Here is a 25,498-nt window from a genome sequence, read left to right as displayed (position 1 = left end):
CTCATATGAAATAGATTTAGATTCTAATCCTAGCTCTGTTATTTACATGCTATGTGTTTCAGGTCAAAATATTTCACTTCGCTAAGCCTCAGTTTCCTCAACTATGAGAGTACCTACATCATAAAATAAAATGTATTTCAAGCATTGAGCACAGCTCCTGGAATACTGTAAGCACTCCAAAAATATCAGCAATTATTGTTATTACATTATTATAATACCCAGCAAGAACTGTAAACCCAAAAATCAGGCCTAAAGGAGTGATTTTCACATTATGGATGCAGTGAACAAGAAGTGCCTTGAAGGAATTCTTTTATGCTTTAAACCCATCTCAGAATAAGTGAGGATCATGAGATCAATTTTATATAGATTCTACCACAAAATTCTCTAGTAAGGCAGCAAAGTTCATCTTATGCACTAGAATTGAATATTTGTGCTGATTACATTGGACAAGTCAGATAATGGATTTCATAAAATAACGGGAAGAGCCAGAACCCAAAGAAATAGTCCTTAGCAGAGAATTTTATTTTAACCCTTAGGTGGGAACAATAAAACATTAAACATGCACCATCTGTAAGAGTATGAATAACTTGGGTAAAAGGGATTTAAATATGCTTGTTAGACTTTCCTCAGCCTCACATGGGTAATTCATGGTGTTAGTTTGACAGCATACTTTTTAAAAAGAAAAGTAGTGTATCAGATTATATTTCCCAAAGTTTGCCTCAACTATATTCCCCATAGTTTGCCTCAACTATATTCCCCATCCTAAATGCTCTTCTGCTATGTGACTTTGCACTCCTCCATCAAGAGGTGTTTATTTCTCCATCTTGTCGGATCTAAGTGTGTCCTGTGACTGCTTTGACTAATTGAAGTTGGGAGAAATAATTCTGTGCCAATTTCAGATGTAACTATTAATTGGCCTGGCAGTTGCCATACACAGAAAGCCTAAGCCACGTGGAGAGGTCCTCCTTTCCACAGCCCCAGCGGGACTCCCAGCCTACAGTCAGCATCCACTGCCAGCCACATTAGAGAGCTATTTTTGATGTCCAGCCCAGTGAAACCTTCAGATGACTCCATTCCAAGCCTCCATCAGACTGCAACCCAGGAGAACCCAAGGAAGACCTGCCCTCTAAGACCAGCAATCCCAAAGGACCATGAGAGATAATAATAAACTGCATTTTAAGCCACTAGGTTTTGAGTTTGTTTGTTTGTTAAATAGCAATAGATAATGAGTGCAAGTTCCCATATTCCATTTCAGTACTAGGTTTTGCTTTCCTCTTCATGACTCCGTCTTCCATTCTGATAGGCAATAAATGATAACATGGTAATAGGGTGAACCCTTTTGTGACTCCTAAATACCTGTTTCAAAGTATGGCTACTTCTTTAAAAGTCCCAAATACTAGAATGTCTTTTAGTCAATAATGTCTGCATGAACTAACGTATCAGTAACTTGAAGAAAAAAAAACAATTTGATTTGATTAAAATTTTCCAACATTAATTAACTGAATGAACTAAGTGATCAATAATAGCAGACTAAACAAATACTCCCCTAGCTGTATCAGCATGAGTAGAAACCCAAGCAAATCAAAACTGAAGATTTATTTCCCATGAAAATTATTACTACACCTAGAAATTCTTAGGAATATTAGAAATATTTCCTCTCATGATAAGGTCTAGTCATAAAATATAAGCAAATATGACATCATTTTCGTAATGTATAATTCCTTCTGAGATATTTGAATAATGTATTTTAGAGTAAGTACTAATTCACAGAAAGGCAAGTAAATGGCAGGGTTTTTTTCTTGTCTATGAGAAGCAAAGATTTCTGTCAAATCTTCAATTCAAATATTAAAATGCAAATTTAGGTGGATAAACACATTATAAAAATATCTTTTGAACTACTTGCCATAAGGCCAAAGACAAAGCCAAAATAATTGTGGCAGTATAAAGATTAAAAATCCATTTAAGAATGATCAATAAAAATGTCAAATTTAAAATATTATATGAATTGTTTTAAAAATTATTCTGTGTTTACACAGAAAAAATGGGAATTATAACTTTTCACAATGCAAATAATAAGAAAAAATTCAAAACATTGATTTTCAGAACTGCAGTTCTGTAAAAAGGAATTTTGCTAGAAACACTTTGAGTACAAACTGGTAATTTCACTGAAGGCACCTAGTTGATTCCACAGTTTCGATTATCATATGGGTTAATTCATGGTCTACCTTCCTTGTTTTCATATAGTAACATCATGATGCTCTCTCAATATCACAATAAGCTAGTAACATTATACGTTGATATTAAAGAGGTATTTAAAGAGAAATGCAAATTAGAACTATAAAGAGATAGCATTTCTTACATATTAGATTGGTAAATTTCCAAAAGTTTGACAATATACTTCACTGACAAGGCTGCAAGAAAACAGGCACTTTCATACTTTGTTGTTAATAATACAAACTAGTATAACCTCTGTGGAGGAGAATTTAGCAATGTCTAGCAGAATTACAAAGGTATTTATCTTTTGACCAACACTCTCATTTCCATCAACCTATCCAGGAGATAAATTGGCCAAATTATGAAATGTTTAAGCACAAAGCTAATCAAGATAGTATGACTTGTGTTAGCAAAATATTGGAAATAACCCAATTGTCTATCAATAGGAGGACTGATTGAATAAACCATAAGACATCCACACAAATGAAGCTGTGCATCTATAAAATGGAATGAGGAAAAGCTACATATAATGTCATAGAATGGTCCTTATTACATATTTTAATGAAAAAAGCAAGATGTTGAAGAGTATGTATAAGATAATGCATTTTTTGTAATAAAGGTAAAAATATAATATAAATACAAGGTTGCTCTATTTGCAAAATTAAATACTGAATCATAAACCAATATAAATGATCACTTACAGAGAGAAAGAGGAGTTGGGAGGAGGAGACAGAGATGGATATAAGGCTTCTCTGAATGTTCCATGTTTATAGTTTGGACTTTAAAGTCATACAGATGTTTTATATACTAAAAACACAGAATAATAACATAAAGAGAATCCCTAAAATTTGAAAACAGAAATGAATATACCCTAACTCATACCAAGTTGGTGACATAACTTTCAGTATTTTGATTATACAACCTTAGTAGAATATTCTAAGGGCAAATAAAACAGCAAAACTGCAAAAATACCTTAAACTACATCCAATAGCCTTCATGGAATCAATAGCATACAGCAAATGAGTAATTTTGCTAATACTACTAGGAACCAAAACTTTCCATGTAAAAAAGAAAAGAATTACAAGTATAAAATCAAAGAATTTAAGTAAAAGACAGATAGTGGTAAATTAAACATAGAAATACCAGTATGAACTCATTTTTTTTTCAAAATACCTGTTTCCAATTATCAAATATTATCGATTTTTTTAAATTCTTGATGCTTATCTGTATGTCCAATCTACTCTCAAAGAGCATATATATTTAATAATAAACTACAAAGAATATTATTTGCTGAAAAAAATTTCAACTATGTACCCTGTACTCTGAATAAGCCTGGAAGCAATGACAACACAGTGTCGATAAGCACCACTAGTCCCCAAATTCTAGTCTCCTAACACTATTTGCCATTAAAAGCAACCAGGGCTCTTAGAGAAATTACTCATTTTGGTTCTGGGGCAGGAAATATTCAAGATGAGTCTTGGCCCTTCTGTGGTACCAGAAAGCACAGATGCTCTCAAAATGAGGCCATGTTAAAAAGGACACAGAAGCCATCTAGAAATGTTTCCCACTGGACAAAGAAAGGTCAGTGACAGCAACAAGAAAAATAATGACCGCAACTGATTAAAAGTATTGCATATGTAAAAACTGTATTCATTTCCTATTACTACTGTATTACCACAAATCACCACAAACTTCGTGGCCTAAAATAACACAAATTTATTATCTTGCGGTTATGGAGATCAGAAGTCCTAAAACTAAAGTGTCACAGTGCTATGTTCCTTCTGCAGGCTCTAGGGGATAATCCATTCTCTTGCCTTTTCCAGCTTCTAGAGGAGGCCTGCACTCTGGCTCATGGTCCCTTCCTCAAAGGATGCTCAAAGAGATCTGCAAAGCCAAGCGCATAGCATCTCCAAATTTCACTCTGTCTCTGACCTCTGCTTCCATCATCACATCTCCTTCTCTGCCTCTAACAGCCCTACTTCCTCTTATAGGGACCATTGTGATAACATTGTGCCCCCTGAGATAATCAGGATAGTCTCCTCAACTCAAGATTGTTACCTTACTCACAAAAATATTACCTTTTGCCATGTAAGGTAACATTTCCACAGGTTCTGGGGATTAGGATATGGACATCTTTAGGGAACCATTATTCTGTCCACAATAATGATATTCAACACACAAAGGTGGGGGGAAGAATCTTTCACTGAGGCATCAACTCTTTAGTCTGAAAATTGGCAATTAAAGGAAAAGAATGATTTGTTATTCCTTTGCAAATTGTATTTCAGGATAACCAAACATGTCTAGTTGATGAAGTAGACTTCATTACAGAATAGTTTAATGTAATAAATGGAAAGAGATGATAGAATTAGAAAAATCACTATTTTGCAATCTCTAATGTAATCCTTACTTCAGAAACAGACAAAACTGGGTGAAAGTCCTAGTTGGAAAGTTGATGGGGAACTTTACAGTGGAAAAATAAAGCTATCACCAGCTGAATCCAGTAATTGATTGCAGATTCACTAAAATCTGGACAATCAGACATTAGGTGCCTGATGTGAGGCCATGTAAGGTATTAACACCAAAGTAAGGAACATGGAAGTCTAATGAAATATTTAGAACTAATTTCCAGTCTGCAGACAATATGAAGAAGTAGCTAAATTACGTTATGAGTAAAGAAACAGATAAATCCAAAATGGGGGGCCTGCTACAGTACAAATTGATCCACTTTGTGCGCACGCGCGCGCGTGTGTGTGTGTGTCTGTGTGAGGAAGACTGGCCCTGAGCTAACATCTGTGCCCATCTGCCTGTATTTTGTATGTGGGTTGCCACCACCACCTGGCTTGACAAGCAGTGTAGGTCCACACCCAGGATCCAAACTCACAAACCCAGGCCACCAAAGCGGAATGTGTTGAACCCAATCACTACAGCACTGGGCCGGCCCCCTTGATCTACTTTTTTAACAATTCAGTCATGTGAAAAAGAAAGAAGAAAAGGAATGGTGGACTGCTCCATAGTGAAGAGATCTATCAGACATAACAATTAATGGTGATATGCAAAATTTGTTTGGATGATATAGAAAGGCTGTACTGGAATTGGGAGATAGTGTAATTGGGAAGATTTGACTATGGACTGAGTATTAGACAATATCAAGTAATAATTGTTAATTTTGAAGGTGTAATAATTAATGGTCATAAGGCTAGCTAAGATAAATACCTCTCCTTCTTTTGAGAGATGCATAATAAAATTTATAAGAGTGAAATGACGTTGAATCTGCTTTAAAATATCTTAGCAAGAAAGTAGTAATGTCAAACTATATATATCAGCCTGGGAAAATTGTACTTAACATACCGTTAAATATGAAAAATGCAAATTACTGACCAAATTCCCTTAATATGCTGATAGATTTATATTGATAGATAGAGAAATAGATTTATAATTATTCCAAAAGTAGAGGCAAAATTTAGGAGTGATATGTACAAAAATGTAAACAATGATTATCTTTAGAAGTAGAACTACTTCATAAGAAGGAGACCTTCAATTCCGAGTTTATATAGTTGTATAAGGTGATGTTATAGGGAGTTATTTTTACTTTCAGGAGTTTGGGGATATTAATGGGAGATGAGTATTTGAAAGTTTGGATATAGAAGTGATTATCCAGAGAGAAAAAGTAGAATGAGAAGAGAGAAGCTCCAAGAAAAGAACTCTGGACTATACAAATGTTTAAAGAGTGAATGAAGAACAGGAGACAGCAAAGAAGAGAAGGAACAGAGAGGTAAGAGAGAAGGTAAGGTGAGAGAGAGCGTTAAGAAATGGAATATTGTTAATAGTACCAAATTTTGTCAAGAGATTGAAAAGGATAGAGATCAAGAAGACACTGAATTTAGTAACGAGGAGATCACTTGTAACAGTAACGAAAGTAGTTCCAATAGAGTTGTAAGACAGGATGCTAGGCTGCAGGAAGCTACAGTAAAAGGAATATAGACTCTAAAAGGCTTTTTGAAGAAGAATTGAAAATGAGATGATGGCTTAAGGGCAAAAGCAGATGGAAGCTAGACATAGGTGAAGGGGTCTCAAAGCTTTCATGGAGGAGATGATAATGGTTCCTGAAGAATTTCACCACGAAAAAAATCAGGCACTTCCTGCCCAGGAAACAATGTGAACAAAAGCACTTAACACACAGCAAGACTGAGTGTTGTTCCCTTAGCTGCATAAGAAGGGGAGTGTAAGTTGAGGTGGGAAGGGAGGTTAGGGACAAATCCAGGGAAACTGCTATGGCCTGTGTCCTCCCAAATTCCTATGTTGAAGCCCTAACCCTCAACGCAGCGGTATTTGGAGACAGAGCCTTTGGGAAGTTTGAGGGTCAAATGAGGTCATGAGGGTGGGGCCCTCATGATGGAAGAAGTGTCCTTATAAGAAGAGATACGAGGGCACTTGCTCTCTCTCATCCACATGCATACACCTAGGAAAGGCTAGGTGAGCCCACAGCAAGAAGGCAGCTGTCTACAAGCCAGGAAGAGATCTCTCACCAGAAACCAACCATGCTGGCATCCTGTTCTCGGACTTCTTGCCTCCAGAAATGTGAAAAATAAATTTCTGTTTTTCAGCCACCCAGACTGTGGTATCTTGTTATGGCAGCTTGAACTGACTAAGATAATCCCGTATTCTTAGAGAAGTAAGGTGCGGTCAGGCACACCTTCTGGGCAATATGAAAAAGTGGCGGAGTCAGTCCTGACATCACCACCCCATCACCACCTCCAGACTATATGAAGGCAAAACTAAAATTTCTAGGAGTTCGCTGGGGCCTCTGGCCAAGAACTTGGCTTTTACCCTCTCTTCCCATGGAAGTTGCTTTACTTCACATTGAGGGTGAGGGCTCTGAAAGAGCTGTTCTTAGAGACTGGAGGAACCTGCCAAAAGAGGAGACTCAGATCAAATTCTCTGGCTGGATACATTTTTGTGCAGCAAACTGGCTGATTTGCTTCCTGCTTCCTGCTGCTATACAAGCAGAAAAAGATTAAATATGGCAGAGTAATCAATGGATGAGTGGACAAAGAAGATGGCGTGTATATATATATATACACACACACACACACACACACACAATGGAATACCACTCAGCCATTAAAAAAAGATGCCTGCCATTTGCGACAACATGGATGGACCTTGAGGGCATTATGCTAAGTGAAATAAGTCAGACGAAGAAAGACAAATACCATATGATTTCTCTCACTGTGGAAGATAAACAAACAGACACATAAATACAGAGAACAGATTGGTGGTTACCAGAGGGGAAGGGGGTTGGGAGAGGGTGAAAGAAGTAAAAAGTAAAAGAGGACATGTATATGTTGACAGATGGAAACCAGACTTTTGGTGGTGAACATGATGCAGTCTATACAGAAGTTGAAATACAATGATGTACAACTGAAATTTATATAATGTTATAATATTCCTTCTTAATCTCTCCTTCCACTCTTTGGAATTTGGACAGTCTCCAAAAGCAAATCTCTCTGATGTTAATTTATGGGGTTCAGAAGGTACAACTCCAAGGAAGAGGGTGAAGGTTGGTGAGTGGGGCCTGTGGTCAGCCTTGACCTTTCTGGAGGCACTGGCATATACAGTGTGAGTAAGCTGGCCATCCAGGTAAGTGGTACCACCTGCTGCCAACAGTACTTTAAACGACTTAGATCTTGCCCCCTCAGAATTCCTTGCTTATTTCCTACTTTGGGTCCGCTGCTTTAAAATATAGCTTTTATTATTATTCATGTATGGTGAGGCCAACAGATCAGGAGACGACTGCCAGGGAAAGACAGTTTGTTGTACTCACAGATCCCAAGAGAAGGGGGCTTGCCATGCGCATGGGTCCACACGGGGAAGCACCAGGGTCAGTCAGGAGGCAGAGGGAGAGGAGAAAAAACTATGGCAAGAGCCTTTGTTGTGGTTTCTGAGGGAAGGAACAGGCAAAGCAGAGTAAGTAGGCTGAAGATTAGCTAGCCTGAATAATTTCAGTGGACTCTGGGCATAGGGGCTGTCCCTAGCTATCTGGTACCTGGCCCTGGGGTGATTATTGCCCAGAGTCTGAAAGCCCAATAAAGGAGGTGGTCCCAATAAAGGAGCATGGGCTCTAGACTGGCTGGTTTGCACTTGAAAGGCACACTCATGGACTAGTTGTTTACTATCTTTAGGAATTGGCTAATGCTGGGAGGGGAAGTCCCTCCAGGGTCAGCAAGGCTCCAAGATGTCAAAATATCAGAATGCAGACAACAAAAGCTGTGGTTAATACACCCACAACAGCAGCAACGTTGACCTCCTCACTAACCTCCATTGCTCCTTTAGGACGGCACCTTTTCAGACTCATACATTCAAGTTAGGCTTTGGTACCCAATCCACAATGTCATTTCCATCCCCTGGTGGGATGGGGCTCAGATTCAATCAGAATGATTTGGAGGCAGTGGTCACCTGCAGCCGTCTGTAATTCTAGGTCTACTGAAATCCAAACCTCCTCTATCTCTGTCACCTTTTCCAACTGGAGCCCAAGTAGTCCCAGGAGAACAGAAGCTGGTGGGCAGCCTTCCCTGTGCCAATTCTAGTGGGACTCAGGGGGAGCTTTTGTCCTGGGACACTTTGTTTTTTCCCAGATTTGTTCCACTGCCCCAGGCATTTAAGATGCTAGGCATACATTCACTTCCTTATCAAAGTCCCACAGTACATACTCTGAATCATGGCAGGGTAATAAAGGTAAATTCCCCTCTTTATAGGGTTCTAACATTCCATCACCTGATCACTGGCTCAGGCTATCAACAGAATATCCCCACTCTGCTTTCCAGTGACCTGTCTCTGTTAACACCTTTAGGAGTTTGGAGAGCTCCTCTTCTGGCTCCCGGGACCTTGGCCAGCACCAAAATCAAGTCTTTCTTCAAAAAGTGCATCACTGGCCCACAAGGCTGACTTTTACTTCCTCGTCTTTCCTTTGCCTGACCAACTTCAATAACAAGAATTACCTTAAATCATAGATAAATGTAGATGAAGAATTTCCTGGCCCTTACTTGGTCTGAGTATGACTGACACGTTTCCTTAGTCTAGAGTCTCCTAGCCAAGTACCTTTGCACCCAAATCTCTAGCCTCAGTGCAAATCTTTTAACCCATCTTCTTGTTGCAGACTCAAGAAGTTGATCTGCACTACGCCAGCTCTACTTACCCTGATCACAGACACATATGCACTTTGTCATCTCTACTTAAGGGTTGTGCACTTTGAGAACAGGAGTGACCACAAAAGCTCGACATCCTGACATCCCAACAACCTCTGATGTTTCTCACACTCTGATGCCTGCCATTCCAGAAACATCTTCATTATACTTGCTAACTGGAGTCCAAAGGCAACATTTCATTATGCCGGAGAATAATTTCCAGAAAAGAGCCTTAGCTTTCAATAATCATTTCCTTCTGAGGAAATGTCTACCATGGCAGTCAGCTTATTTTTACAGTGAAAAAGGCACTCCACCAATCCTCACTCATTCCACAAATGGCTGGCCCCAGAAAACCCTCTGCCCCTAACATTGAACAGTCTTTCCTCTTTTGAAATGTCCTAAAATTGCTCCTTTGTCCCCTTGCAGCCAGCCAAGACTTCCAAATGTACCCAAAGATTTACAATTACAATTAGAAAGTCTTCTCCAGTTCCAAAACCTTACCTCAGAAGACTTGCCAATCAAACATTCTCTCAAAATTTCCTCTTTTTACAGTGCAAAAATTACTCTCCTTTCTAAAACCTTTGAACTCTTACTGAAACAAAAGTGGAATCAGATGGGTTCCCTTGCCATAAGTTTATGAATAAACAGCCTTTATTAGTTTTGTTTTGGACTTAGTTTTATCTTTGACACTTCATTTATCAGGGGCATAATTTTCTCAAAAGTGTGTCATCGGCTTGGAACTTCCCCAAGATGACACCGTAACTGCTCAAAGATGTCTCCTAGAGACAATTTGAGGATCCTAATGTAAATTTAAATTTGATGCTCAATTTATTAACACTTTGTAGTAGTTGACAGAGAGGGAGCTTCACAGGATGGTATCTGAGATTTATTGTTCTCTGAACGCAAGTTCCAACATCTCCAGTTAAACTCTCAGCTATTTGACTCTTAACCCACTGCCAAACAAGATGGGGTCAGTTCCATCTAGATTCTAAAATGCTCGTCCTTCACATCCTTCTTCCTTCATCTTTCAATGGAAGAATGTTGGAAAGTTGTGGGAATAAATTACACAGTCACCTTGATTTGTCAGAGAAAAAGAACAGAATTAGGGAATTATAGTCCTTCAACATATCCCCATAATAAATAACTGCAAAACATTATGTAGAATCACCTCATGAGGATTCCCATGATAGTATCTTGCTGTTGAAAGCCACTTTTGGAGCAAGTCAGAGGAGATTTCTCACAGTGAGGAAGTAAATAAATTCAGTGAATAGACTTGCTCATTTAGACAAGGTATAGCCTTCTTCCTCCAAGAGAAAAGCTATTGTTTTCAAGATCGTTGCATAGAAGGGATCAGAACTTTTCATCCCTTTCTAAGCTCTCCTATATAATTTAAGGAGAAGTTTAATCTTCAGTAATAACATCTTTAAGAAGGAAAAAAAGACAATAGATATTCATCTTTCTCTCATGTAATAGTTCAGCCAGTCTAGGCGGGTGGTGTAGCTCTGCTCCATGGATCCTTCAGGGACATGACTTCTTCCATATTGTTTTTCTGACACACTCCAAGAATTGTCTTCATCTGTAGGGCTGACACTGGTTCGCAGGCACCTCCATTCCTAAATCAGAGGAAAGAGAAAAGAAAGAAATCTAGGGCCAGCAATTTCCTTTTAAGAAAGTACAGCAAAGTTTTATGCATCTTTATTCACATTTCATTGGTGAGAATTTAGTCACCAAGCCACATCTAGCTGCAAAGAAAGTTGGGTAATAAAGTTTGTAATTGGCTGCCATGCGTCCATCATAAAGGAAAGAAAAGAACAGGGTAAAAGTCAGAAGCTTGTCACTGTCTATTTCTCTGGCCATCTAAATTCTGTCAGTGCCCTTGTTCCACACAGAATATCTCCCCTAAGGACACAATCCAGGATCCCAGCTGGACCTCCAGCTCAAAGTCCAGAATATCCAAGTGATGTACAGTCCAGAGACCTACAAACCAAAAGAAAAGTTATCGTCCCTCCACATTCTCATAAATGGTGGAGCAGGATCAGAAACACAAAAAAAAATAAAACTTCCATTCACAAAACGAAAGATTGGGAAACACACAAGAGTCACAGTTCCATAGTGTCAGGAAAATCTGTGAAAAACTTGGAAATGGGCAAAAGAGATTACTGGGTGTCCTTTCAATGGGAGTGGTCTAGCGGACCCTTCTGCAATTAATTTCATATAATTTTCATGTGTCATGAAATAGTACTCTTTCTTTCTCAGTTTTTTCCACCATTTAAAACATAAAAATAGTTCAAAAACAGATCAAGGGCCAGTTTGGCCCATGGTGTGCAGTTTGTGGACCCTTGTGTGACAGGGTTGTCCTCATCTACATGGTTGAAATTGAGTCACAGGTATGTCTATTACCCAACTCATGTGATGGGAAAAAAGGCAGTCCAGAGTAAGCAACTTTGTTTTAAGCACATCTCTTTTTGTTCACCTTCCATTGGTAAGAACTTGGTCACATGACCACACTTAGTCACAAAGGAAGCTGAAAAACAGAGTCAAAGCTGGGTGGCCATATGCTCCAGAAGAAGGGGACATCATGACAAATAGTTGTCAGTTACATACCCCTAAGATGAGTTCTCAGGAGCCTCATTAGGGTCAGTAGCCTGATATACTTCACGCAGAGTTGCCTGAGAGCCACTACTTCAATTCTACAGCTCCCTGGGTCTACATTTGCCTTAATAATGTCTCTTCCATTTTCTCAGTTAAGAGATCACAGCTGTGTGAATGAAATGTTCTCCATCACCATGTGCCATTCTTCTAACAATCTATATCCATGTAGAGAGAAACTAGAGAAATACTCCTTGCTATAGTCTAAGAGTATACTATACACAGGAAGCAATGTTAGTACAGTCATGGGTCTCTTAACGACAGGGGTATGTTCTGAGAAATGCACGATTAGGCAATTTTGTTGTTGTGTGAACATCACAGAGTGTACTTACACAAAACTAGATGGTATAGCCTACTACACAGCCAGAATATATGGTACTAATCTTATGGGACCACTGTCATATATGTGGTCTGTTATTGACCAAAACATTGTCAATGTGGCACACAACTGTACTACGAAGACACAAACTTTTAGTGTCCTAGATGAGCTCACATATAATAGTTATATTATAACTACATAGCAGTTACATAATAGTGACCTATATGTGTTCCGGTCCAGTAAACTCTGCCTTAGCACCCCAAGTACAGCTGGATTTTTTTCCTAGCCACCACTGACTAGGAGTCCCTCCCCCCTCACCAAGCTTTGGTCTTACAAATATCCTGGGGCATTATAAAGGATAGGTTTCCACACACAACCACAGAGAGATGTCTCTCTTACTGGTCCATTAATAGCTGAGATATTGGTGCAAAAAGAGCAAACTCCTCTAGAGCTCCAACCAAAATACTCATTGCTGGTGCCCTAAGTTCAGTATTGGGAGGTTGCCAGAAGTCACAAAAATCACCTTCCACCAGGCAAGAGCCAGCACAAGTCAACTGGATTGACATTAGTCTATCAATTCTAGAAACTGGATAGAATGTAAAAGGTTAGGATTTGATTTTCTGGAAAGGTCATAAATCAGATGAAATCTTTCAAGTGGCCACAGAACCACTGGTCAAACCTTAATTGGGGAGGGGAGAGACCTTGAAGTAACGAAATTATAGCAAGTTTATTGAAGGAGCTAAACCTGAGGAGATTACATTTAGGAAGCAGATTTGCTTTTCTCCTCTACTGCCTTCAAACAGATTCTGTGTGATACCCCTCCTCTGCCTCATGATAATATCTGGGGCAGATCCCAAAGCTTTTTGGGCATTTTGGCTTTAAGGATAGTACCATTTTCAGCTATTAAATGTTCAGTCCAGTATAACTAAAAACCCCAGTCTTGTCCAATCCATGGTCATTTAATATCAGGACTGACTCATTGTACTCTCTGGCTCACCACTGGTGACTACCCTACTCCACTCCACCACCCAGTGGTCCAAGCATCCTCTCTTGAATTATGTGCCCACTATTCTCCAGAGTCTTGGCATTCTTACAGCACTTGTAAAAGGAAGCTTAGAAAATATAGATTCCCTAGCATCTTCTCGTCACACCACCAACTCCCCCAACCCTTCTCACCCCGCTAATGCTGTCATATTCTAATTTAGTTGGTAAGTGGCAGAGCCCAGGAATCTGGATTTTCAATAAGCCCCTAAGTGATTCTGATGCAAGTGGCCTATGGACCATGCTTTGAGAAGCACTGCTTCAGAGGATATCTAAGTACTAACCACCAAGACAGACATCATTGTTTTCCTTGATTCCTGTCCAAAATTAAAATATTTTGGTTATTTACTCTCTCCAACACTCTCATCACTGAAACACTCTATATGACTTCTTCAGACAACCCATCTTCCCCTTTCCCGAGACTCTGGGATGACTGGGTCATCATTAACTCCCTTAGATCTTTAAACTCTGCTCCACACTTCCTGGCTTTACCAAACTCTGGCTTTACTGAAACCTGGCTACCCACTGAAGACATGAGTTTCTGTGTAGCTCTCTCAAGTAAAAACTGATAATCTTCCTACATCCCACTTACCTCACAATTGGAAAATGAGGTTGTATCTTCCTTCTCCCAAAACCACATCCACACCATTACTCCTACACCTTCTTACAACAGCTCCCACTCCCTTGAGACTCACACAATCTGGTATGTATTCTATCTCCATGCATACTCTACCTCCACCTTTCCTGCCTCTGTCATATACCAACCTCCTTCATTGACAATGGCATCCAGCTCAAAGTATTCCTTCCACGCCAAGTCCTGCTATCATCCTGGATGACTTTACTATCCATGTGGACAAACGATTTCTCATGTTCCCTGACTTGTCATATTCTTGACTTCGTCTCTTCCATCTCTTCAACCACCACTCTACAGACACTCTCTGAACCTTGTCATCACCTGGAAGCACTCTATCTCTGATATCACTAATTCAGACATCTCATTCTCTGCCCACAATCTCTCATTTTTCCAGCACACTAACATGACTCTTAGCACATGGGTTCTTCAACTTCCAGGGCACCTCCAGTCCATAGAACTTTCTACTTTCTCTTCATCGATCACCTGCTTCATTTCAATGCTTCCCCCTTTACGCTTCTCAGGTACAATCTCAACTCTGTTCTTTCTAATGTTCTAAACTCTCTTGCTGTACAGGTCTCTCATTGCATCCACATGCAAAAACTCAAGTCCTGAATGGATTTCTCTATCATTCTTTTGTCTGCAGCCTCAGTGCTAAATGTTGATAAAAACAAACTTCATTAACAGTGTAGATTGATCTCCACCTGTAGTTCCCAGCCTCAAATGGGCCTGTAACACTGACCAGCAATGCTACAATGTTTCTCTAGTCTCTGTAACGAGTATTTAAATATTCTTCCTTCTCATCAAACCCCAATCCTTCCACTTCTTCCTTCTCTCTCAGCATAGGACTTCCTACTTCTCTAGAAAAATCAACAGATAAACTCTCCTATATCTGAAGCAATATTTTCCTCCTAATTCCACACCCATTTACAAAAGAAAAAGTGTTTCAGTGTTCACTGGGTGTCCAGGCTGAGCAATGAAGTTTAAAAGGCAGATAAGTGCCACCTAAAGAAGAGATCAGTCTGTGATTCAAGGTCACTGAGAACAGACAACATGCACACCAGGCTCAAGTGGTACAGCATTGACTTACAGTGGGAGGAGAGAGAGAGTGCGCAAGATCCAGTCCCTTGCAACACGTTGGCCCCGGTGGCCAGCGCATCCAATTGGCAGCCCAAAAGGGGGAGTGACTGCACAGACCCCGCTTCATGCTGCAGTGAAAGGTGTCCTCCCCCATAGGGTCTGAAACACAGAACGCTGGGGGCATGCTAGAGGGCCATTGAAGCTTAAGCAAAACAAAGGAGTATACATTAAGCTCGGAACAGGGAAACATTCTCCCTCACAAGGTGATAAGCCCAGCCCAGGCTCAGAGAGCTATTAATCTCTTTGCAGGGAAATGTTCCAAGGCCAAGGCCACGCTTATGGCCATGTAAGGGGTGAGAAGCTGTGCATAATTGCCTTTCCCAACAAAAATCATCCTACCTTCCATCTAAGGCCATCTTGCTCTGAACTAAAAACCTCTTTCTACCCCCAAATCAACCTATAGTTATTGCTCAATCTCTCTCTTCCTCCTTAATTAATCTCCTTGAAAGAGCTACTATCTCATTTGCTAATACCCTACTCATTTTCAACCTACTTCAATCTTCCTTCTGCACCAAATGCTCCACAAAATTATCCAGGTCAAGTTCAGCAATGACTTCTCATCATTAAAAAGACTTCTCTGTTTTATCTTGATTGACCACTCTGCGCATTTGACATCTTGACCACTACTCTCTCCCTCCTCTAAGTTCTTTCTCCCTTTACTATATGGGCTACCACATTGTCTTGATGATTTTCCTCCTCACTGGCAATATCTGCTTCCTTTGCTAACTTTTTCTACTGTACATGACCCTTACATTTTAGAGCACCTTAAGGCTCTGTCTTTTTCTCCCTGGTGGAGCTCAACCAATTCTATTACTTCTAGTATCTTCTGATTCATTCATTAATTGACTCAGTCATTCCAAAAAATATTTAATGAGCATTCCTTATGAGACAGGCACTATGCAAGTGGGCAAAATCACTCCATCGCATGACTCCAGAAGGCTCCATTCACCTAGAACGTTGTGCAAATTAGTAGCACTTTTCAATGGTTAGCAAAATAAACATGATACCTACTCTCATGGGCTTTACTGTTTTGCAGAAGAAATATAAATATAACGCATAATTTCAATGGTAATTACTAAATTCTAGTTGGGAATAGCACTCCAAAGGAAAAGTTAGAAAGTTCAGCGAAGAGTGGAGTTTCCAGGAGAGAAAACAGCATGTGCAAAGTGATGATGGAGGAAGAAGCTTGGTGTATTGGAAGATCTGTTAGAAGGCCAGTGTATTAGAGCAAGAGAGTGGGAGAGAAAGTAGTGAGAGAAGAACCTGGAGGGGTCAACAGTAGCTAGATCATGTAGAAGCTCAAAGGCCGTTTTAAACATTTTACTGTTGATCTTAAGATTTTACTCTGGATTCCTAATGAAGTCACTGAAAGACTTTAAGTGAAAAGAAATAGAATCAAATTTGCATTTCAAAAAGTTTACTTTGGCTGCTGTGTGATTATAGTAGATATGGGGAAGCTGGTATAGAGGCTACGAGAGACAGATATGAGAGTGACTTGTAGGCTGTCAACGGCAGCTAGAGAGAAGCAGACACTTTCAAGATATAATTTCAGGAGGGTTCTTGTTAGAATGTTCTGGCTTGATCAACTGGCTACATAATGGTACGATTTCCTAAGATGAGAAACACTGGGAGAAAGGTTTGGGGAAAGCAGCATGGTTCATGTTTGGACATGTTGAAATTGAGAGACCTGGAAAGCATCCTGGGGTGACATTCAGTGGCAATTAGCTATATGACCTGGAGTTCTGAGGTTAGAGATGTAAGTTTGTCCACTCAGTAACATTCAGTCCTTCTCAAAACAATCTCTTCCTCTGTCATCTTTCTCACTGTAAACCTATTTTTGTCCCTTATCTCTCAAACTATAATATTTTAAGCTCCTTTAGTCACTGACCATAGTGGGTTGAACAGTATCCCCCAAAATTCATGTCTATGCAGAACCTGTGAATGTGATCTTATTTGTAGATAGGGCCTTCGCAGATGTAATCAAGTTAAGATGAGGTCATACTGAATTAGAGTGGGCTCTAAATTCAATGATTGGTGTCCATATAGGGGGAAACACAGGGACACACAGAGGAAAGAAGGCCACGTGAAGACAGAGACAGAAATCATAGTACTACAGCTCCAAGCTAAGGAAGGACAAGGAATGCCAGCAACCACCAGAAGCTGGAAAGAGCAAGAAGGATTCTCCCTAAAGCCGTTAGAGGGTGCATGGCTCTGCTTAATCTTGATTTTGGACCTCTAGCTTCCAGAACTGTGAGAGAATAAATTTCTCTTGTTTTAAGCCACTCAGTTTCTGATAATTTGTTATGGCAGTCATAGGAAATTAATACGCTTACTTATCCTTGGCTTCTCCCTCTCCACGTCAATCTATCATAAAACTTTATTCTATCCATTGAGTGTCTCTCAAATCCATTTGTTGCCTCCATTCCCCCTCCCACCGTCTCATACAAGCCTCTGTCATCTCTCATCTCATTACTATAAAAAACACCTAACTGGCTACACGTGCTTATTTTTGCGCTTCTCCAATCCATCTCCTACTCAGTAGCCAGAGTGATTCTAAAAACACAAGTATGAACATGCCACTCTTGAATAAAACACATCTATTGCAATTAGGATAAAGTCCATATCTTCAACATGGATAACAAACCCTTCTGTCATCTAGCCAGCCTGCCTCCCCAAAGCCAACGCTCAGCACCTTCTTCATTACTCTCTCAACTCCAGTCATACAAACATCGTTAGGCTCCTCAACTTTCTCACCTCTTCTTTTTCACCTTCTACTTCTCAACATACTTTTAGTTCTATGTTTAACATGTAAACTCCACAAAAGCATGGACTGTCTCTGTCATGTTCACTAGTATATCCCCAGGGCCCAACATGTACCTAGAAAATATAAAGTGCTTACTAAACACCTTTTGAAATAATGACACAGAAGGCAATCAAATTTCCTCAGGTTATACTATATCAAACCTGATCAGATATATTTCCCACAAATCCAAGTTTCAACTCAGAATATATTTTAATTGAATTACAAAATTCAATCACTATTTATAACATTGGTTCTAGAGGGACAAAATATTAAGTTTCATACAATCAGCCAAAAACCTAACTTTTGCCCACCATCCCTTGAAAATTAGGAACTCTCTCTACTCAAAGTGTGCTCATTTAATCATCACCACCTTACCTTATCACTCAAGCCAAGTCTTCAGGCTAAACATGCACAGATATATGCTTTGGGAAGTCCAAGTGGAGCCACAGGTCTTAACCCCTTCTGAGAGAGGGTACACTACCCTAGAGAGTTTGAAGACAGAATAGAAAGACAGGGAAATGAAGTGAATATTTTCTCAGCCTGACTGGGGATCACATTACTCCATTTCCCCTTCCATTCAGTCAAGTGCTCCCCACAAACACTGATGTCGGCTGGTAGCTTAGTTCATCTCTGAAAATAAATATGGTCATGTTTCTTCTTTTCTCCTTTATTGCCACCATTCTATTACTTGCCCAAACCAGCAAGAAATACTAATGCAAATCCTGTTCTACATTCTCACCGAATCCACTCAATACATTTGTGATTACAATGTCCACCATTCTTTACCCTGGTATTCTGATATCTGGAAAAATAATAGGAGCATTGTAATTCCTTCTAAACTCACAGTAGAACCACCCAAATCTAACCTCTTCCTGTAATCCCTAACACAGTAAATAATTCCCCTGTCCACTTAGCTCGGCCAAACAGGAACCTAGAAATCATTTTTGTCACTTCCTTCTCCCTTGAATCCTTTCCCAATCCACCAAGTACTGTCAATTTTACTTTCTAATCTGTCCAATTCTCTCAATTTCCACCATCATAACCAATTCTCCGTCAAAATAAAGTCAACTTCCATCTGGAATATTACAATAATCTCCTAATTGATCTCCCTTCATCTATTTTTGTCTTCTCTAATCCATCCTGTATGTTGAAGACGAAATGCACTTATCATATTGCCCCCTCCAACCCTCTGTACCTCCTACACCACCTCTGTCCCTACCTCTATCCTCCAACTTAAACTCTCAAAAGTTTTCCCTTACTCTTGGGATAAGGGCTAAAACCTTGACCACAGCTTACAAGGACCAGTACGATGTGACCTCTGGCCATCTCCCTAGTTTCTTCTCTTACGTCTCAACTCTTCAATTTCTAGCCTCCTTTCACTTCCTTCAATATACCATGCTTCCTTCATCCAGGAAACCTTTGCAAATTCTGTTCCTGCTGCTGGGAGTGCTCCCTCCCCTCATCTCCTCTATCTTTGCCTACTTCCACTCAGCCTTTAGATCTCAGTGGAAACATCACCTCCTTGCAGGACTATCTTCCTTGGACCCCCAAGACCACATTACTATGCCAGTATATATTATCAGACACATTGTGCCTTTCTTCTCAGCCCTTACCAGTGCCTGTTAAAGCAGTGGTGCACAGAAAATGCCAAACAAATATTTGTCAAATCTGTCTTTGCCCTGGGGGCCTCAACTTGCCAAAAAGAACAATACCTTACAATCTGTTTGAACCTTGTTTCAGCTGCCACCTGCATACTTCTTTTTGCCCAAAAAAAGTCAACAGGACAACAATTCCTACTTCTTTTCTGAGTTTATGTCTATATGGTAGATCTAAAAGCTGGGTAGGTAAGATAAAAATATGCATCTCTCTTTACTACAGAATTTAAACTCAGAATGCTTACTAGTAAACTTGGTCGCATAAAACTTACATCTCTTTCAGATCATGGGTAAAGTCCGTGGTAAATGTGTTGAGTGAGGGACGAATGTCTCCTTTAAAATTAATTACTCTCATCTCTGTGCTTTATATATGCACTGTGCTCCGATGCTTTATACTTTTCACATTGTTCTATCATTATTTGTTGACTTTTAGGACCCACCAAATATACCCACATATATACTTGCTCACCCAAAATAGGAACATATGTTATTTCTCTTAGTAAACTCAGCCCACAGTTTGCACTTGGTAAGCATTTAATAAGTCTTTCTTTTATCAATTATTTTGTTGAGGTCATAAAAGTTTATAACATTGTGCAATTTCAAAGGTACATTATTATTTATCAGTTTCTGTATAGACTACCTCATGCTCACCATCAATAGTCTAGTTTTTATCCATCACCATACATATGTGCCCCTTTACCCCTCTCACCCACCCACCCCCAGCTCCCTTCCCCTCTGGTAACCACTAATCTGTTCTCTTTATCCATGTTTTTGTTTATCTTCCACATATGAGTGAAATCAATATTTAATAATTCTTTTTAATATAGTAAATTTAATCCCCTTGAGCTTGAGAGAAATTCTTGAGATAAAGTCTTCTTAAGTAGGATTTCTCAGAATATTCTAATTGCCCCTTTTATCATTATTAATATTGTTGATAATAAGAATGAAAGCAGCTGACATTTATTAGGCATTTATTATGTTAGACACCGAAAAGCAAACTATATGCATTTAATTTTCAAAATAATCCTGTGAGATAGGTAACATCTTTTTATCCTATTTTACAGGCTGGGGACTTAGATATAAAGAGGTTAAGTAATTTGTCCAAGGACACACAGAGTGGAGGTAGTAAGGCTAAGATCTGAAACCAGGGGGTCTGATTCCAAAGCTATAATCACCCACTACACTACACTACTTCCCAACCATTTAAAAAGTCCACAGCAATAGGTTTCCGCTTCGGATATAACCAGGTATGCTCTTCCTGGACCCAAATCTTCTGCAGATAACAAATAACAGTTCTGCACAAAATATAAAATGGAAGAGAAGGAGGGAGGGAAGAAGAAAGAGAGGGAAAGAGGAAGGAAAAGATAAAAAGAAAAACTGAAGTCTCTGGAGAGTGAACAAAAGCCCACAGAATCTGGAGGGAATCTATACTTGGAAGAAGAGATTCCATTTTTACAGCTTCCAGCACAAGAACAGGCCAAAATCCATACTTCATGGGGGCAGTTAACTCTAATGGAAAATCTGTAGTCTCTCTGGTCTAAAGAATGAAAGGATAGAGTTTAAGGCAAGAGCAGGCACTGAAAAGTGAAGGGCAAAACCCAATAAAGAATAAAGGCTGAGAGGGGACATCCTAAATTCTATGTATAAACTCACTCAAATCTTTTGCTGATCTTTGAACCGTGCATGAACAGAGAATACTCAAAGCACCCCAGCCAAAGATAAAAGAGCTGAACTGAGATTTGAACTGCTGCCCAAGAGGTAGAAATTACACTTTGATTCCAACAAAGCTGATTGCCTACTAAAACAAAAACCTCAACACACTTTGGAGGAATATAACAGAATTCAGGGTCTCTACAGCATACATAATGCTGAGGCAAATTCAGAATTACTCAACGTATAAAGGACCAGGAAAATATGACTTAGTCTCAGTAAAAAAAGACAAAGGAAATTAACTCTGAGATGACCCAAATGTTTGAAGTAGCAGATAAAGATTCGAAAGCAACTATTACAATTATGCTAAACCAACTATTATAACTAGCACAAAAGCTATCCTTTAGTGTTTTCCTTGGCCTAGAATGTTCCAGGAAAACATGCTCACAATGAATGAAGATAGTTAATCTCAACAGAAAAAAACAGAAACTTTATAAAGAACCAAATGACAATTATAGAACTGAAAAATACAATATTGGAAATTAAAAAGTCAGCCTTGCTGGTACAACTTTCTCCCTCAGAAGAATTGTTTCTCTTTTCATACATAATCACCTCTTTTGTTTAGTTTCCCTGATAATAACCTTAGCTATCAAACTATTCGATTCCTCCTTTCTTGGGTGTTCAGTGCCTAACTCTAGTATTTACGACAGGTAAGATCTCTATGATTTGATTACTGCCTTAATCTTATTACACTACCCTCAACAATATTTCTAATTTGACCTAACCCTGCTTCCCTTCTATGGGTTTTAAAATATTTCCAAATTATGTGACATTCCTTCCTTCAAAAGGTAGAGCCTGATTCCCCTCCCATTGTGAGTGGACTGGAGTTAAAAAGTCACTTCTAATGAATAGAATATGGCAGAGCGGCAGTGTGATTTCTGTCACAAAAGGCATCGAGACCTTATCCTTTCTCTCTTGGGTCACTCAACCTGAGGGAAGACAGCTGTCCATGTCATGAGGACATTCAAGCAACTCTACAGAGAGGTACATGTGGAAGGGAACTGGATCTCCTACCAATAACCAGCAAGAGGTCTTCTGCCCATAGTCACGTGTTATGGGCTAAATTGTGTCTCCTCAAAAAAAGATACGCTAGTCTTAACCCCAAGTACTTAATAATGTGTGTGACCTTATCCGAAGATGGAGTCTTTACAGACGCAATCAAGTTAAAATGAGATCCTTAAGGTAAGCCCCAGTCCAATAATGACTAGTATCTTTATGAAAATGGGAAGTTCAGACAGAGACATGCACACAGGGAGAACTCCCTGTGAAGACAAAGGCAGAGGTCAGGGTGATGTAACTACAAGCTAAGACATGTCAAAGATTGGCAGAAGACCACCAAAATCTAGGAGAAAGGCATGGAATAGATCTTGCCTCAGAGCTCTCAGAAAAAACCAATCCTGCTAACACCTTGATCTTGTTCTTCTAGCCTCCAGAACTGTGAGACAATAAATTTCTGTTGTTCTAAGCCAGCCAGTTTTTGATACCTCTTTACAGCCGCTCTAGGAAACTAATACATCATGTGAATGAACCACTTTGGAAGCAGACCGTCCAGTTTCACGCAAGCTTTGAGATCATTGCAGCCCTGACCATTACCTTGACCGCCACTTCTTGAGACAACCTGAGCCAGAACCACCAGCTAAGATGCTCCTGAATTCCCGACCCACAGAAATTATGAGATAAATGTTTGATGTTTTAACTGCTGTTATGGACCAAATTGTGTCTCCCCCAAAATTCTTATGTTGAAGCCCTTACCCCCGATGTCACTTATTTAGAGATAGAGCCTTTAAAGAGGTCATTAAACTTAGATGAGGCTGTTAGGATGGGGCCCTAATTCAGTACGACTCGTGTCATTATAAGCAAAGGAGAAACACCAGGGATTCACACACACAGAGAAAAGGCCACGTGAGGGCACAGTGAGAAGGCAGCCATCTGCAAGCCAAGCAGAGAGGCCTCAGGAGAAACCAACCCTGCCAACACCTTAACCTAGGACTTCCAGAACCGTGAGAAAATAAATTCCTGTTGTTTAAGCCACTCAGTCTGTAGTTTTGTGTTATGGCGGCCCCAGCGGACTAACACAGCCGCTAAGTTTTAGGATAACTTGTCACACAACAAGAGATAATAACATACTTTCTCACCCACTCCCCAATAAATACACACATTTTCCTTCTCCATTTTCCACTCAAAACTGGCTCAACAGTCTAGCCCCAAAGTATGAAAATTAGGAACATTGGCAAAATTTCTTTGAACAAATTTGGTGTTCTGAAGCTTGATTCCCTCACAGATTATGGAAAAGGCTCTGTGATAAATCTGTCAAGTGAGGAAAACGTATTCCTACTGTGACCTCTAAGTTTTAAGTGAAAGTAGTAGAGAACAACAATTAGCCTGTGTATGTGACGGTTTGATTTCAGACTGTGAGCATGGCCAGCATGATAAGAGGAAGATGAGAGGACAAGAAGCTTATGTTTCTAACCCAAGTGAGAACTCTGTCCGTGGGACACAATCAGCACCTTCTCTCTGCTTTCCTAAGCAGCTTGTACCTCCTGCTCTGGATGCTGAATTACATGAAATTGTTAACCCCTCAAGAGACAAACACTTGCTCTTCCAGAGCAGTGACTTGCCTTAGTTATCTTTTTAAATTTATTACAGTTCGTCGCGCAGAGTAAGTATTCTACGAATGTTCAGGAATGATTAAATCCAGAAAATCTGGTGTCTTTAATTCTATCCTCTGGCAGTCCTCAGCCAAGCCTTTAAAAAGGCAGCACTGAGCTGTGACCCTTGCTCATTCATCTTACTCCCTCAGCAGAATTCCTTCTCCTGACAAATTCAAAGTTCAGTCTGTCTGATTTCTCTGGCAATCAGTTTTATCTTTACTTTTCAGCTTCTGATTGTGAGCTAAGCTCTCCCCAACTAAACCCTTGCCTGTCTCTTTCCCACTACAATGGCCATTTTCTGCCTTGCATTTTCTAGCCACAACCCTCACGTCCCCCGCGTTCCATTAGTCTGCCCTGATGGGCCACTTCTCTGCCTCTCTACCTGGCCTAAATCATCATGTACCTTATAATCAGTCAGCATCCTCGACCATCTCACCTACCCAACTACAGGGCAGGCCAAATAGAAAATTCAGCGCTGTCCCACATCCTATGCTTTAATGGTTTTAAGTCTCGTTAGTTTTGGTTCCTTGATTTTTCGTTACCACGGATGGGAAAGGGAGCAAAAATTAGTTCAGCATTTTTTTAATATCTGAATATAATAAATATTATAAGAATCACAGACCTGTATACGAATGTGGTTGCAAAGCCTCATCTTCAGTGTTTTCCTTGGCCCAGAACTCAAACTCCTTTCACAAAATAAGTTCCTACCACCAAAGGAAATAAGTGTAAGTCTGTGTTAAGTATCTGAGGGAATTGCATAAACCAAAGTCAAAAAAGAAGCTGAAGTCACCAGTAACATTCAGATTTCTAGTTACATTTCATAATCAACCTGGTCTATACCTCATTTAAATGTATTCAGAGCTTATTGAGCTAATTTCAAGAAACTTTCAGGAGTAACCCTTTTCAAAACAGACAATCTCAGAAAGATCCTTAGTTGCATATATGAATTAACTAAGGACACAATTTGCCTTAAAAGTTGCCAAATAGTTTCTCTAGCCAAAAATATTTGGAGGCTGAGTCCTTAAGGTTTGCTGAAAGCATTCTTACTACTCATAATAATGGCTAACACTCACGGAGGGCTTTCACAATGTGCAGGCCACTGTGCTGAGGAGCTTATCAGAGATTCTCTTGTCTAATCCTGCCAACAGCCCTGTGAGAAAACTGATGCACAGAAAGATTAAGTAATTCCTCCAAAGACACCCAGCTGGTAAATCACCAAATGGGATTTAAACAACTTGAAGTCTCTGAACCCAGAATTCTATTGCCTCTTGGGTTTCCAGAGCTGCTGGTAAAAAGATATCACTGGGTTATCTCATCCTTTTGTTGCCAGGACTTTGATAAGAGCAGAAGTGTCTCCTTGACCAATCTATTTCTGTCTAGAGAGCCATTTGGCAGTGTGTCACTACTCATCCAGGAAATACTCAAGAAATGTTCAGAATGAATCCAGTTTGGAATTTGTTTAAGGTAAATGACACATTTATGCCCATTTAAGAATAAAAAA

At 39.7% G+C, this 25,498-nt stretch overlaps 1 long non-coding RNA gene across 1 annotated transcript; it reads right to left on the bottom strand.

Annotated features, from left to right (window-relative positions):
• Positions 1-7,526: 7,526 nt before the first annotated feature.
• LOC123284191 (uncharacterized) lies at positions 7,527-24,701 on the bottom strand. Its single transcript, XR_006524987.2, has 3 exons — positions 24,620-24,701; positions 18,357-18,463; positions 7,527-11,011 (listed from the first exon to the last, which is right to left on the bottom strand). It is a non-coding gene; the product is annotated as an uncharacterized lncRNA (long non-coding RNA).
• Between the last annotated feature and the right edge of the window lie 797 nt (positions 24,702-25,498).

Source organism: Equus asinus, chromosome 3 (assembly GCF_041296235.1).
Source record: "Equus asinus isolate D_3611 breed Donkey chromosome 3, EquAss-T2T_v2, whole genome shotgun sequence".
Lineage (NCBI taxonomy): Eukaryota > Metazoa > Chordata > Mammalia > Perissodactyla > Equidae > Equus > Equus asinus.
Note: the sequence above shows the minus strand (reverse complement) of the source record. Positions and strands in the feature narration are given on the sequence as shown.